This window comes from Lepisosteus oculatus, chromosome 14 (assembly GCF_040954835.1).
Source record: "Lepisosteus oculatus isolate fLepOcu1 chromosome 14, fLepOcu1.hap2, whole genome shotgun sequence".
Taxonomy (NCBI): domain Eukaryota; kingdom Metazoa; phylum Chordata; class Actinopteri; order Semionotiformes; family Lepisosteidae; genus Lepisosteus; species Lepisosteus oculatus.
Genome location: NC_090709.1, coordinates 21,526,721 through 21,538,939, shown reverse-complemented (window position 1 = coordinate 21,538,939; position 12,219 = coordinate 21,526,721). Strand labels below are relative to the sequence as shown.

The 12,219-nt window shown below is 40.4% G+C and overlaps 1 protein-coding gene and 3 non-coding genes across 4 annotated transcripts in view; 1 reads left to right on the top strand and 3 right to left on the bottom strand.

Annotated features, from left to right (window-relative positions):
* LOC138242777 (zinc finger protein 271-like) overlaps nucleotides 1–12,219 on the top strand; it is a 362,720-nt gene that overhangs the window by 320,369 nt on the left and 30,132 nt on the right. The window lies entirely within an intron of this gene.
* Nucleotides 4,133–4,204, bottom strand: trnaw-cca (transfer RNA tryptophan (anticodon CCA)). The gene has a single exon. It is a non-coding gene; the product is annotated as a tRNA-Trp (tRNA).
* Nucleotides 5,645–5,718, bottom strand: trnan-guu (transfer RNA asparagine (anticodon GUU)). Its single transcript has one exon. It is a non-coding gene; the product is annotated as a tRNA-Asn (tRNA).
* trnaw-cca (transfer RNA tryptophan (anticodon CCA)) lies at nucleotides 7,326–7,397 on the bottom strand. The gene has a single exon. It is a non-coding gene; the product is annotated as a tRNA-Trp (tRNA).

Below are 12,219 nucleotides of genomic sequence, written 5' to 3'. Positions count from 1 at the left end.
AGGTACTGCTGGAATTCGGATCCAGGATCTCCTCTTTATGAAATAGGTGTTTTAACCAGCTTTACCACAGCACCGGCAGAACACTATTCTTATACAGGTGGGTACCCACCCTCAAACCTTTGTTCTCCTGCTACTTTACCTTTGAATACTGCCCTGTCTCTCTCACACCTGAAGAAGGCTCCACGGCCGAAACGTTGTGTTCTCTTTCTTCTTTTTTTCAGCATGGAATAAACCTATTACCTATTCTTATACAGCCGCTTGGACACACCGCTCTGAGACATCTGAGGTCGATGTGCTGAGCCTGGTCGCCGAGCAAAATCATGCCCGGGGGGGGGCAGCTTTCATGATGTGGTTGCCGAGTGGTTAAGGTGATGGACTGCTAATCCGTTGTGCTTTGTACGCGTGGGTTCGAATCCCATCCTTGTCGGTTTATGTCTTCGACTTGTGATCTGTTTCTAAGTTGTACTTGCTTTCTTTAGCTACTGTAGTAGAGCAGTAATATTTCTAGCATTGGCTGAACATGGCTTACAGCTGTTAGGAATCCCTGGTGGGAAGATACACGGATCCTGTGCAGACGCAGGCACGGGTGATAGATGAGGCAGGCGAACAAACCAAAACGAGAGGCAAGGTCGTAGTCAAAAGGCGAAAGGCAAGTCGTAATCCAGGAAGTTCTCCGGTAGCAGGCAGTCCGAGGCGAGAGGCGAGGTGCAAAGTCGAAAAGGCAGAAGGGGAATCCAAAATCCAGAATAAACGAGGTACGGGGAAAAACGCCAGGTAGAGCTCTCAAGGAGTAGACTCAATACCGAGCAGAGGGAAGCAGGTGAAGATGGTTTAAATAGCAGTGCGCACCGCACAGTGAGTGTGCGCAGGTGGTTTAACTCATACGGCGGTGTTTGTTAATAATCACCCGCTGCTGGGGCTGATTAGCTCGCTTACGCTTTGGTCTTGACTGCCTGGTGGTCGTGATAACAGCAGTAGCTGACAGATATAGTCTCTTAATATTTAGGTTAAATTTATGCTTTGTACTGCTTTCACCTGATATTAATAGTAGTCCTGATGAACGATTTAGGGACATGGCGCATCTTGAAAATGTTCTTGTTAATTTCAGTTTGGAAAAAATGCACTCACCAGAACCAGAAACTGGTCGTATCTGCAAAATGCGCAATGCAATAGCATGTCCTGTCTTGCTATGAGTCCTTATCTGTTACAGGAGGCGTTGTAGGACTTTTTAAGCTCAGAAAAAGCTATCAATTCATCTTACATTTCTACTCCATCAATATTAGCAATGTTATCTTTACTAAGCTCTAAATAAATGCAAATTTTAAAATACATTTTAAAATAAATGCTATTCCATATATTGTAACTTTTTGGTATTTAGAATTTTTATCTGAGGATGCAAGGGAAAGTATTATACAAATGTGAAAGAGGGTTGTATTTTAATACAATTTTCCATCAAAAGAAAACCAAAATCCGTATGATATTACCGTCAATATCCCTCGATACATTATTTTAAACCAGACATAATGAAAGACGTAGTAACTAGACACACCTACAAAACACATGAATAGTAGCGGCTCTGAACTCAATGTGGTGCTGGATGGGAATGCAATACAAACGCCAATGGCACAATGGATAATGTGTCTGATTACGGATCAGAAGACTGTAGGTTTGTACTCCTTCCTGGTTCGTGAAAAAGCTTTTAAACCACACTACTCAACACTGACATCGTAGGGTGTGCGGTCCTACACAACCTTACTATCGACTGGATGAGTCTTCTGTTCAATCTCTGATTCTTTCCGCACATTCCTGCTATTTCACCACCGTTATTGTAGGACAACAGCCACAGACACGAGAAGATACACTATTCCGAACAAATGTCTTAAAAAATCACGTTGACAATACGTTTTTTGTTTCTTTAAGGTAACCTAACTTTTGCCTGTAAAGTTCACATTATTTTCTGTAGCCGCAAATCCCCAATATTTCTGCTGTCTCCTGAGAAACACAAGCATGGAGTCAAATCATATTAAATAACACAACACATCTATTAATTTAATACCCAGATGTGACAGAACACATGTAAGACTTACACACAGCCTTTATTTTGCGATAGTGAATTTGCAGGTATCCTGGGGAGGGAAGAGAACTGATATTAAGGAAATACATATTTAAAGGGGATATACGTCTTAAATGTGTTTTGTCACATCTGGGTGTTAACTGAATATTTTTTTAGCATTATTTGTTGTGTTTTGACTCTATACTTGTGTTTCTCAGGAGACAGCAGAAATATTGATGTTTACATTTATATTCACATTCCCGTTGATATTGACTTAGGTACTCAACTATTTACTTGTAGTTTGACTCGTGTCAAAAGTTGAAAATCTCTGCAAACATCAAGATGGCTAAGGATGTGCAAAGAAACTCAATCACATTTAGAGAAGGTAATGTTTAGATCGGATTAATTCGAAGTGTGTCTCTGGGTGCGTTTGATCTACGAACGTTGTGTTTAACTGAAGCACACCCTGACTGAGTGTGCCATAGAAACTGACACATGTCGTATTTTTCTACATTCACAGATTTTTGGCTAAAGTAAAAAAAAATCGTTGTCATTTTCTTCCCAGCTGGCAGTAATTCTTTTGCACTGATAACAAAGATAAGCATTTTAGCTTTCGCAATGTGTGGAGTTCTTGAAAAACAAGTTGTGCCAAAAACGAAATAAACACCTCCATTAAACTTAATGCAGAAGCATGTTGTCTATAACAGTAAACGATGCAAGAAGACAGGAAGAAAGGCACCGCTGGGATTTAAACCCAGGATCTCGTGTTTATTAAAGAGGCGCTTTAACCATGTAAGCCACGACACCGGCAGAACTCTCTTCTTTTACTACCACTTGGACACACCGCTCTGAGACACCTGCGTTTAGTAAGCACTGAGTCCGCCGGCTGAGCAAGCTGCCTCCTTTACACGGAACAGGAGCCCTGACCGTAAGAGAAATGAAGAGAAATGGCTTTTATCGGGCACTTTTCATGTCCAATGCACTTGACATCTCCCAAGGGGGACAGAGTTCATTAATGACACTTTTCCTTTCTTTCTTCTTTCTGTACACTTTGATGAAACAAAACGAGAAATCATGTAAGGGAAAATGTCTTTTTTCATGGAGAAAACATGCACCGGGAAATGTTGTGTTTAGAAGAAGTGAGTTAACATGAAAAGTGACCTAATTTACCAGAGCAAATGCTCACCAAGCAAGATCTGCTTTACTACTAGAGAGAAGTAGAGTGAAAGACGTGATCATTTCACGCCGCTGTGGAACGAAACGCTTTTGTCTTGGAATTCTAAATCAATTAGAAATTCAGAGCGACACATAAAGGCTTTGTCTGCTTTAAAGTGATGATTTTTTAAAACTAAAAAAAATGTAGAAAACACGTTTCTCACTTAGAAATTTAAGATGGGGGTGGGGTATTACTAGTAACGGCACTGAACTCACCATGGTGCAATTAATTTACGTGACGGGCTAGTGGTTTAATGGATAACGCGTCTGATTTCGGTTTATAAGATTGTCGATTCGACTTCTACCGGGGTTGTGTGTTCAAATCAGGCTCCTCAGAAATAGATGTCTGTTATGTAAATGAACCCCACCTGAAAGCAAACGTTGGGTCTGGGTTCCTTTCTTTCCTGCATGAAATAGCAAATCGTTACAAAAACAAAAACACCAACTAATGTCCAATAGTCCAATAGTTAGTCATTTAAGTAAACATGAATATACTGTAAGGTCTTGGTACATGGGAGTGGATTTCAACCACAATTAAAAGAAGGGCAAATTATAATTACAGGCTTCAGACACTTTTTCATACAAAAGTGACCAAACACTCCCTAACTTTCAGGTTTGCTTGAACCTGTAACAGAAAAGCGGTTTGAAACTTCCATTCTGATGTCACTGTCTCTAAAGTCGGACGTGATGTTTCGCGGATGTGCAGTGTGCCTTTTCTCTTGTCGTGTTCAAGATGAAATGCTGCATAAGCTCCTGACTGGGTGTTCTGTACTGTTCAGATTACCTAGGTGGTGTACAGCTAAAACCCAACTGCATGGTGTGAATTCCAGGTTTGGCACCAGCAGCACCTGCAAACACATCAGCTGACCTCGACATGATTTGAACACGCGACCTTCTGATCTGGAGTCAGACGCACTACCGTTGCGCCACGAGGTCACTTGCGACACGTGCTTTTAATTCACCCAAAGAGAAATATCAGCGTCCCTGAAAAAGATTGTTTTCATTCTCTCCTGTGAGGAGCGCCGCTCTTCCAACGAGGGTCTCTTCATCCCAGACCACAGATTATTCCTCCCGCCCGGCTCTCTCACGGAGAGCAGACACACTGTCTCCACTAATGTGTTTACTACATCTATAGATCTGACCCCCTACAGCCCCGATATTCCTGGACAGGATATTTACCACCAGCCTGGTGAACTTCTCATCTTGACCTCTCCCAGGAGGAGCACAATTAACACAGAATCCTCTCTCCATTTAGCAAATAACACAAAAAACTGTTTACCTGTCAAGACAGAAAACCAGGCTGCTCCAGGTGAGGCTTAAACTCACAACCTCGGCATGAGTCCACTGAATATGTCATTTTACATGGCCTGAACCAGGAAAGAGATTGGAAGTCAAGAAGTTATGGTTTTGTTTTAATACTTGCCTACTCTTTTAATTTTTCGGTCAAATCTTTTATTTGGGAGTACTTTAAATGGATGTTAATCTTTGTCCCAATGCACGATTCTGGGCCATGGTGTATCTTGAATAATGTTCTTATAGGCTTCAGTTTGGAAAAGTGCGGTCTTCAGAAGCTACTGAAACCGCTAATGGTTTCATAACACTTAATGCAAAAGCAACGTTCGGGTTTGAAAAATAATATTTCTTGCTATGAATACAAACACTGTTACAGGAGGCGTGTTAGGGCTATTTTAGCTTAGATCATCAATTCATCTTACATTTCTTCTCCATCTATATCAACAGCGTCATCGCTACTGAGCGCTAAAGGCAGGTCCTGGCAATACAATCTTCTTTAGAAAACATTTTTAAAACTATTTCCACTACCATACATAAAGTAAAAGATACCGATTGCACACAACTCATAAAATCTCTTTTCCAGGGACGTTGTAGCTAGATGCAAATTCCAATCGAAAATGTATCAGCTTTAAAATTTTCTTTTGGATCCACAGGACGATCAGCATGAGACTCAAAATATACCTGTGTTTGATTGTACAGCATAGATTGTACAGCATTTATGTTTACATTTATGTTACAATTAAGGTAAATATATCAAAATATCAACATCCAACTTCACAGTGCTAAGGTACTGTAACAGTGCTTGTCAAATTCTCAAACAAATCTGCGTTGTATTTCTAAACTCTTTTAGCAGAGGACGCAACAGGAGTATAAATGATATCTCCTGCAAGCCATTCAAAGATACTTTTCCAAGAGTGAATATGGATTTCTGGGGAGTTGCGGTGTTGATCACTATTGGACTTCCCCGGTCTCAAGTGTTGTTGTTGGACACGGTCAAAAGACTCGCATTTTCTGCAAATATAAAGAGGGTTAAGGTTTCAGCTTTAGCGGAGACAGTGTTTACATTGACAATAATAAGAAGATCGTCCCTGGGTGGGTTTAAACCACCAACCTTTCAGTTAACAGCCGAACGCGCTCGCCAATTGCGCCACAGAGACTGATGAGAGAAGCTTTTCTCCATTCGCACCTTTCCGGTCAAAAAATAAACATTGCTTGCATTTTCTTGCCAGTTGGCAATATTCCTACTGCTCTGATAGCAAAGAATTACATTTCATTTTTCACAAGCTGTATGAATTTCTTGAAAAACAAGTTGTTGCAGAAAGGAAATAAATTCATGCTTTAAACTAAATCAAGCCCTATGTGGTTGTCCAAGATGGTAGTTTCTGCACAAAAAGACAGGAAGAAAGGCACAGCTGGGATGTGGAGCTAGGATCTCCAGTCAACGAGACAGGTACTTAAACCAACTCAGCTACGGTGCCGGCAGAATTCTCCTCTTTTATAGCCGCTTGGACACACCGCTCTGAGCCATCTGCATTCAGTAAGCCCTGAGTCTGCTGGCTGAGCAAGCTGCCTCCTTTACACGGAACAGGAGTCCTGACCGTAAGAGAAATGAAGAGAAATGGCTTTTATTGGGCACTTTTCATGTCCAATGCGCTTGACATCTTCCAAGGAGGACAGAGTTCATTAACGACACTTTTCCTTTCTTTCTTCTTTCTGTACACTTTGATGAAACAAAACGAGAAATCATGTAAGGAAAAATGTCTTTTTTCATGGAGAAAACATGCACCGGGAAATGTTGTGTTTAGAAGAAGTGAGTTAACATGAAAAATGACCTAAGTTACTGGAGCAAATGCTCACCTAGCAAGATCTGCTTTACCACTAGAGAGAAGTAGAGTGAAAGACGTGATCATTTCACGCCGTTGTGGAACGAAACGCTTTTGTCTTGGAATTCTAAATCAATTAGAAATTCAGAGCGACACATAAAGGCTTTGTCTGCTTAAAAGTGATGATTTTTTAAAACTAAAAAAAAAATGTAGAAAACACGTTTCTCACTTAGAAATTTAAGATGGGGGTGGGGTATTACTAGTAGCGGAACTGAACTCACCATGGTGCAATTAATTTACGTGATGGGCTAGTGGTTTAATGGATAACGCGTCTGATTTCGGTTTATAAGATTGTCGATTCGACTTCTACCGGGGTTTTGTGATTCAAATCAGGCTCCTCAGAAATAGATGTACGTTATGTAAATGAACCGCACCTGAAAGCAAACATGGGTCTGGGTTCCTTTCTTTCCTGCATGAAATAGCAAATCGTTACAAAAAAAAACACCAACTAATGTCCAATAGTCCAAAAGTTAGTCATTTAAGTAAACATGAATATACTGTAAGGTCTTGGTACATGGGAGTGGATTTCAACCACAATTAAAAAAGGGCAAATTATAATTACAGGCTTCAGACACTTTGTCATACAAAAGTGACCAAACACTCCCAAACTTTCAGGTTTGCTTGAACCTGTAACAAAAAAGCAGTCTGAAACTTCCATTCTCTGATGTTACTGTCTCTAAAGCCAGACGTGATGTTTCACAGATGTGCAGTGTACCTTTTCTCTTGTCGTGTTCAAGATGACCTGCTGCATAAGCTCCTATCTGGGTGTTCTGTACTGCACTGTTATTTCATTCAGATTACCTATGTGTTGTACTCAGAAAACCTGACTGCATGGTATAATTTCCAGGTTCAGCACCAGCAGCACCTGCAAACACACCAGCTGACCTCGATGTGATTTGAACACACAACCTTCTGATCTGGAGTCAGACGCGCTACCGTTGCGCCACGCGGTCACTCGTGACAAGTCCTTTTAATTCCCCCAAAGAGAATAACAGTAATGCTAGAATAACTAGTATTAAAACTAATAATACTACTGTTAATTCTCTAACAGTAACACTATAATTATAAATAATATTTACATGAATATTAACATTAAAACTAAAACTATCAGTAGCGCTATCATCATTAATACTCACATGAACACTAGCATTAAAACAACCAGTTGTACTCTCATTAATATTGATATGAATACACTAGTATTAGTATTTGTTGCTACCCATGACGTTACATCGCTCTTTGTGATGAACGAGATACACCTAGACGCGCACAGTGACGTGGCGCCTGTCCCCGTGGTTACCATACTTATGATTTATAAACACGGGAAAAAATACATGTAAACTGTTACTTACAGTGCCTTGCGAAAGTATTCGGCCCTCTTGAACTTTTTAACCTTTTGCCACATTTCAGGCTTCAAACATAAAGATATAATTTTTTTATTTTATGTGAAGAATCACCAACAAGTGGGACACAATTGTGAAGTGGAACGAAATCTATTGGATTTTTGAAACTTTTTTAACTAATAAAAAAATGAAAAGTGGGGCGTGCAAAATTATTCGGCCCCCTTGCGTTAATACTTTGTAGAGCCACCTTTTGCTGCGATTACAGCTGCAAGTCGCTTGGGGTATGTCTCTATCAGTTTTGCACATCGAGAGACTGAAATTCTTGCCCATTCTTCCTTGCAAAACAGCTCGAGCTCAGTGAGGTTGGATGGAGAGCGTTTGTGAACAGCAGTTTTCAGCTCTTTCCACAGATTCTCGATTGGATTCAGGTCTGGACTTTGACTTGGCCATTCAAACACCTGGATACGTTTATTTGTGAACCATTCCTTTGTAGATTTTGCTGTATGTTTGGGATCATTGTCTTGTTGGAAGATAAATCTCCGTCCCAGTTTCAGGTCTTTTGCAGACTCCAACAGGTTTTCATTCAGAATGGTCCTGTATTTGGCTGCATCCATCTTCCCCTCAATTTTAACCATCTTCCCTGTCCCTGCTGAAGAAAAGCAGGCCCAAACCATGATGCTGCCACCACCATGTTTGACAGTGGGGATGGTGTATTGAGGGTGATGAGCTGTGTTGCTTTTACGCCAAACATATCGTTTTGCATTGTGGCCAAAAAGTTCGATTTTGGTTTCATCTGACCAGAGCACCTTCTTCCACATGTTTGGGGTGTCTCCCAGGTGGCTTGTGGCAAACTTTAGACGAGACTTTTTATGGATATCTTTGAGAAATGGCTTTCTTCTTGCCACTCTTCCATAAAGGCCAGATTTGTGCAGTGTAAGACTGATTGTTGTCCTATGGACAGACTCTCCCACCTCAGCTGTAGTTCTCTGCAGTTCATCCAGAGTGATCATGGGCCTCTTGGCTGCATCTCTGATCAGTCTTCTCCTTGTCTGAGCTGAAAGTTTAGAGGGACGGCCAGGTCTTGGTAGATTTGCAGTGGTCTGATACTCCTTCCATTTCAAGATGATCGCTTGCACAGTGCTCCTTGGGATGTTTGAAGCTTGGGAAATCTTTTTGTATCCAAATCCGGCTTTAAACTTCTCCACAACAGTATTACGGACCTGCCTGGTGTGTTCCTTGGTCTTCATGATGCTCTCTGCGCTTTCAACAGAACCTTGAGACTATCACAGAGCAGGTACATTTATACAGAGACTTGATTACACACAGGTGGATTCTATTTATCACCATCAGTCATTTAGGAAAACATTGGATCATTCAGAGATCCTCGCTGAACTTCTGGAGTGAGTTTGCTGCACTGAAAGTAAAGGGGCCGAATAATTTTGCACGCCCCACTTTTCATTTTTTTATTAGTTAAAAAAGTTTCAAAAATCCAATAGATTTCGTTCCACTTCACAATTGTGTCCCACTTGTTGGTGATTCTTCACATAAAATAAAAAATTTATATCTTTATGTTTGAAGCTTGAAATGTGGCAAAAGGTTGAAAAGTTCAAGGGGGCCGAATACTTTCGCAAGGCACTGTACATACATTTATCAACTTGGAATATATTTTTTTAGCTCTAGGATACAGTTACCTAAATAATAATAAGAATAATCATTGTTTAATTTCGGTTTGAACATTTTTTACACTAAACACACTGTGGTAATTGATCGATACAGTCTTTATTGACTGTTTTCTAGATATTTAAAACAGGATCAAAAACAGAAAAAGAACCAGTACTCACCAATCGGTGAAGTTAATCGTTTATTCTACGGTTTTTCAATTGAATTAATTGGTTTTCGATAGATAAATGATCAATAACTCTCCTCCGTGCGCACCCTCCCGCGGTCTTGCTCTCTGATCCAGGTGCTCAGGCTGGTGTCTGTGACATTACAGCGCTCTTTCTAACAGAGCAGAGCGCGTCTCCGCTGGAGGAGACTCCTGTCCGGAGCCTGGGGGGCTTTTCTTACAGATATAACATCCCCCCCAAAAAAGAATACACCGGGCTGTGAAGAGAAGCAAATCATAACAGTTGTAAAAGGAGAGTGACAAACCAAGGAATGAAATTCATTAAACAGGAAAAAAAATAGTTTACTTCGCAGATGAATGTGTTACAAGGCGTACCTGTGTGGAGCAGTAGAGAACGAGTACAAGTCCCTGTAATAAGTGCATTTAAATGTTTTAAACGAATCATCAGAGTATAGAAGCCAGGAGGATCAGGAACCTGATCCTGGAGGTTAAAATGTGTATCCTGGTTTTATTTCCAGCCTGCTCTCAGTTCCATAGGTAGTCTGATTATTTAAATTAAATGTATAACTGTTACAATAATTCATCTAATTGTAAATTTATAAGACTGTGAGACACCTGTGAGAGACATATGAGAGCTGGTGATTCCCTGGGCTGGTGTGGAATCACACACAGACAGGTCTTCTTCTGTGTGATCTGAGTCCCACTGCTGAGAGCTACAGACTGGTCAACTGGTCACTACTGTAGACACGGTCATTGGCCCATCGGCTACTAATAATCAATATACAGTGTACTGACCAGAGTGTCACTACTTGTGTTTATTACATTAAAAGATAATTCCACACTCACGTGTGTTAGAAAACATTTATAAAACATGTTTGGAGATTGACATACAGTAAAGAAAGTAATACTGAAGGGCTGGAGGTCCTGGAAAGGGTTAATAGAAGCTTCTTGCTTCTGACCTGGAACAGAGTCCACAGCTGACAGATCAGTGAGTCTTGAGCCCAGTTCACAGAGAGGAGAACCAGGAGCTCTTCTCTGTCTCTAAGTGGCTGTGAGGAAGGAGAAAATGGGGAGATGTGACCTGAGTCCAGGCTGTTCCAGGATTGTCTGAACGTCCTCTGGTTCTGGATTGACGGATAAAAAGAAGTATGGAGCTTCTGTCCGATTGTCTCTGAGCTGTGAATCAGACTGAGAAGAGAATAATGATTTATTATTCTGCCTCTGATAATTTTTCTCTTTGCCAAGTGGTGTTACATCCCCTTCAGAAACTCTGCACAGACTGTCAGAGTGAGAGAAAAGTAGAGAGATGGACAGATAAGAGCACACGCGGTGAGAGATACATATGTCTTGATTTACTTTGAACCAAGTGTTCATTTCCTTTGTGGAACAAGTTGTTTCTGAACTTCAAGAAATTCATACAACTTCTGAAAGATAAAATATAAGTCTTGCTAATCAGGACAGAAGAAATACCGCAAGAAAATATCAGTGATTTTTCTCCTTTTAACGAAAAGTGGAGAAAAACAACGGCAGTGCATCTCCGTCATCTTAATTTAGCTTAATACAAGTATTCACTTCCTTTTCTGTGGATTACAGACTGCGAAAGATGAAATAAAGTTATTGGTTATTCATGGTCAGTGCAGAAGATATACTGCCGGCTGGCAGGAAAATGTCAGTATTTTATAATTCTTTAATTACAAACGTGTGAATGGCAAAAAGCAACGGGAGTGTGTCTCTCTGCAGCTATTAAATGAAGGGCTGGTGGTTCAAACCCACTAAGGGACGAGCTTCAGACTGTTCCGCTGTAACCATAACCTCTGCTAAAACTTGATGGGATTTCTTCGCAAGCCCTCCTGAAATTTGCAGGAAATATGGATTTTACTCGTGTGGAACTACAAGTAAACAATTAAGTACCTGTCAATGTCCAAGAAAACCATTTTCACATGTGGAATTTTATCTTCAACTGGCTGTCAGGAGAATTCATTTATACACCCGTTGTATCCTTAGCAAAATATTTTAAAATTAGAACACAGATTTGTTGGAGAACTTGACAATCCTTGACAATCATTATTAAATGAGCATTATACAATTGTGTGTTGATATTTTGTATATGTACCTTAATTGTAATAAAATTAAACATAATTGCTTTGATATGGATGTTCATTTGAAGGATTTGAGGAAACTATCAAGGATCTCAGAACAACCAAAGATACATTTGGGCATCTGCTATTGGTAAAGATTAAAGAGTACTGTAAGTGTGAAGCTTGCACACACACGAGAGAAAAATCAGTTTTAATGTACTTCATTAAACTGATGGTGTGCTTATCAATCGTGCATAAAATGTACATAGCTGAGGATGGTTTCAATCAGTCGATTTCTGGATTAAGGGCCCAGCACGGTTCCGCTGCACCACTCTGCTAACAGATGTCTTAGTGTGATTCAACACAACTACTCTATCTTTGCTTTCTAAAAGTGTGCCCGAGATGGAAAAGTCTAAATGGTAAACGCAGACGTCACTTTGAGCACTTGGTCTTTTATAGTACAAATCATCACACGCTGCCTTACATGGCGTGTCTTCAAGATCGTTGTGAA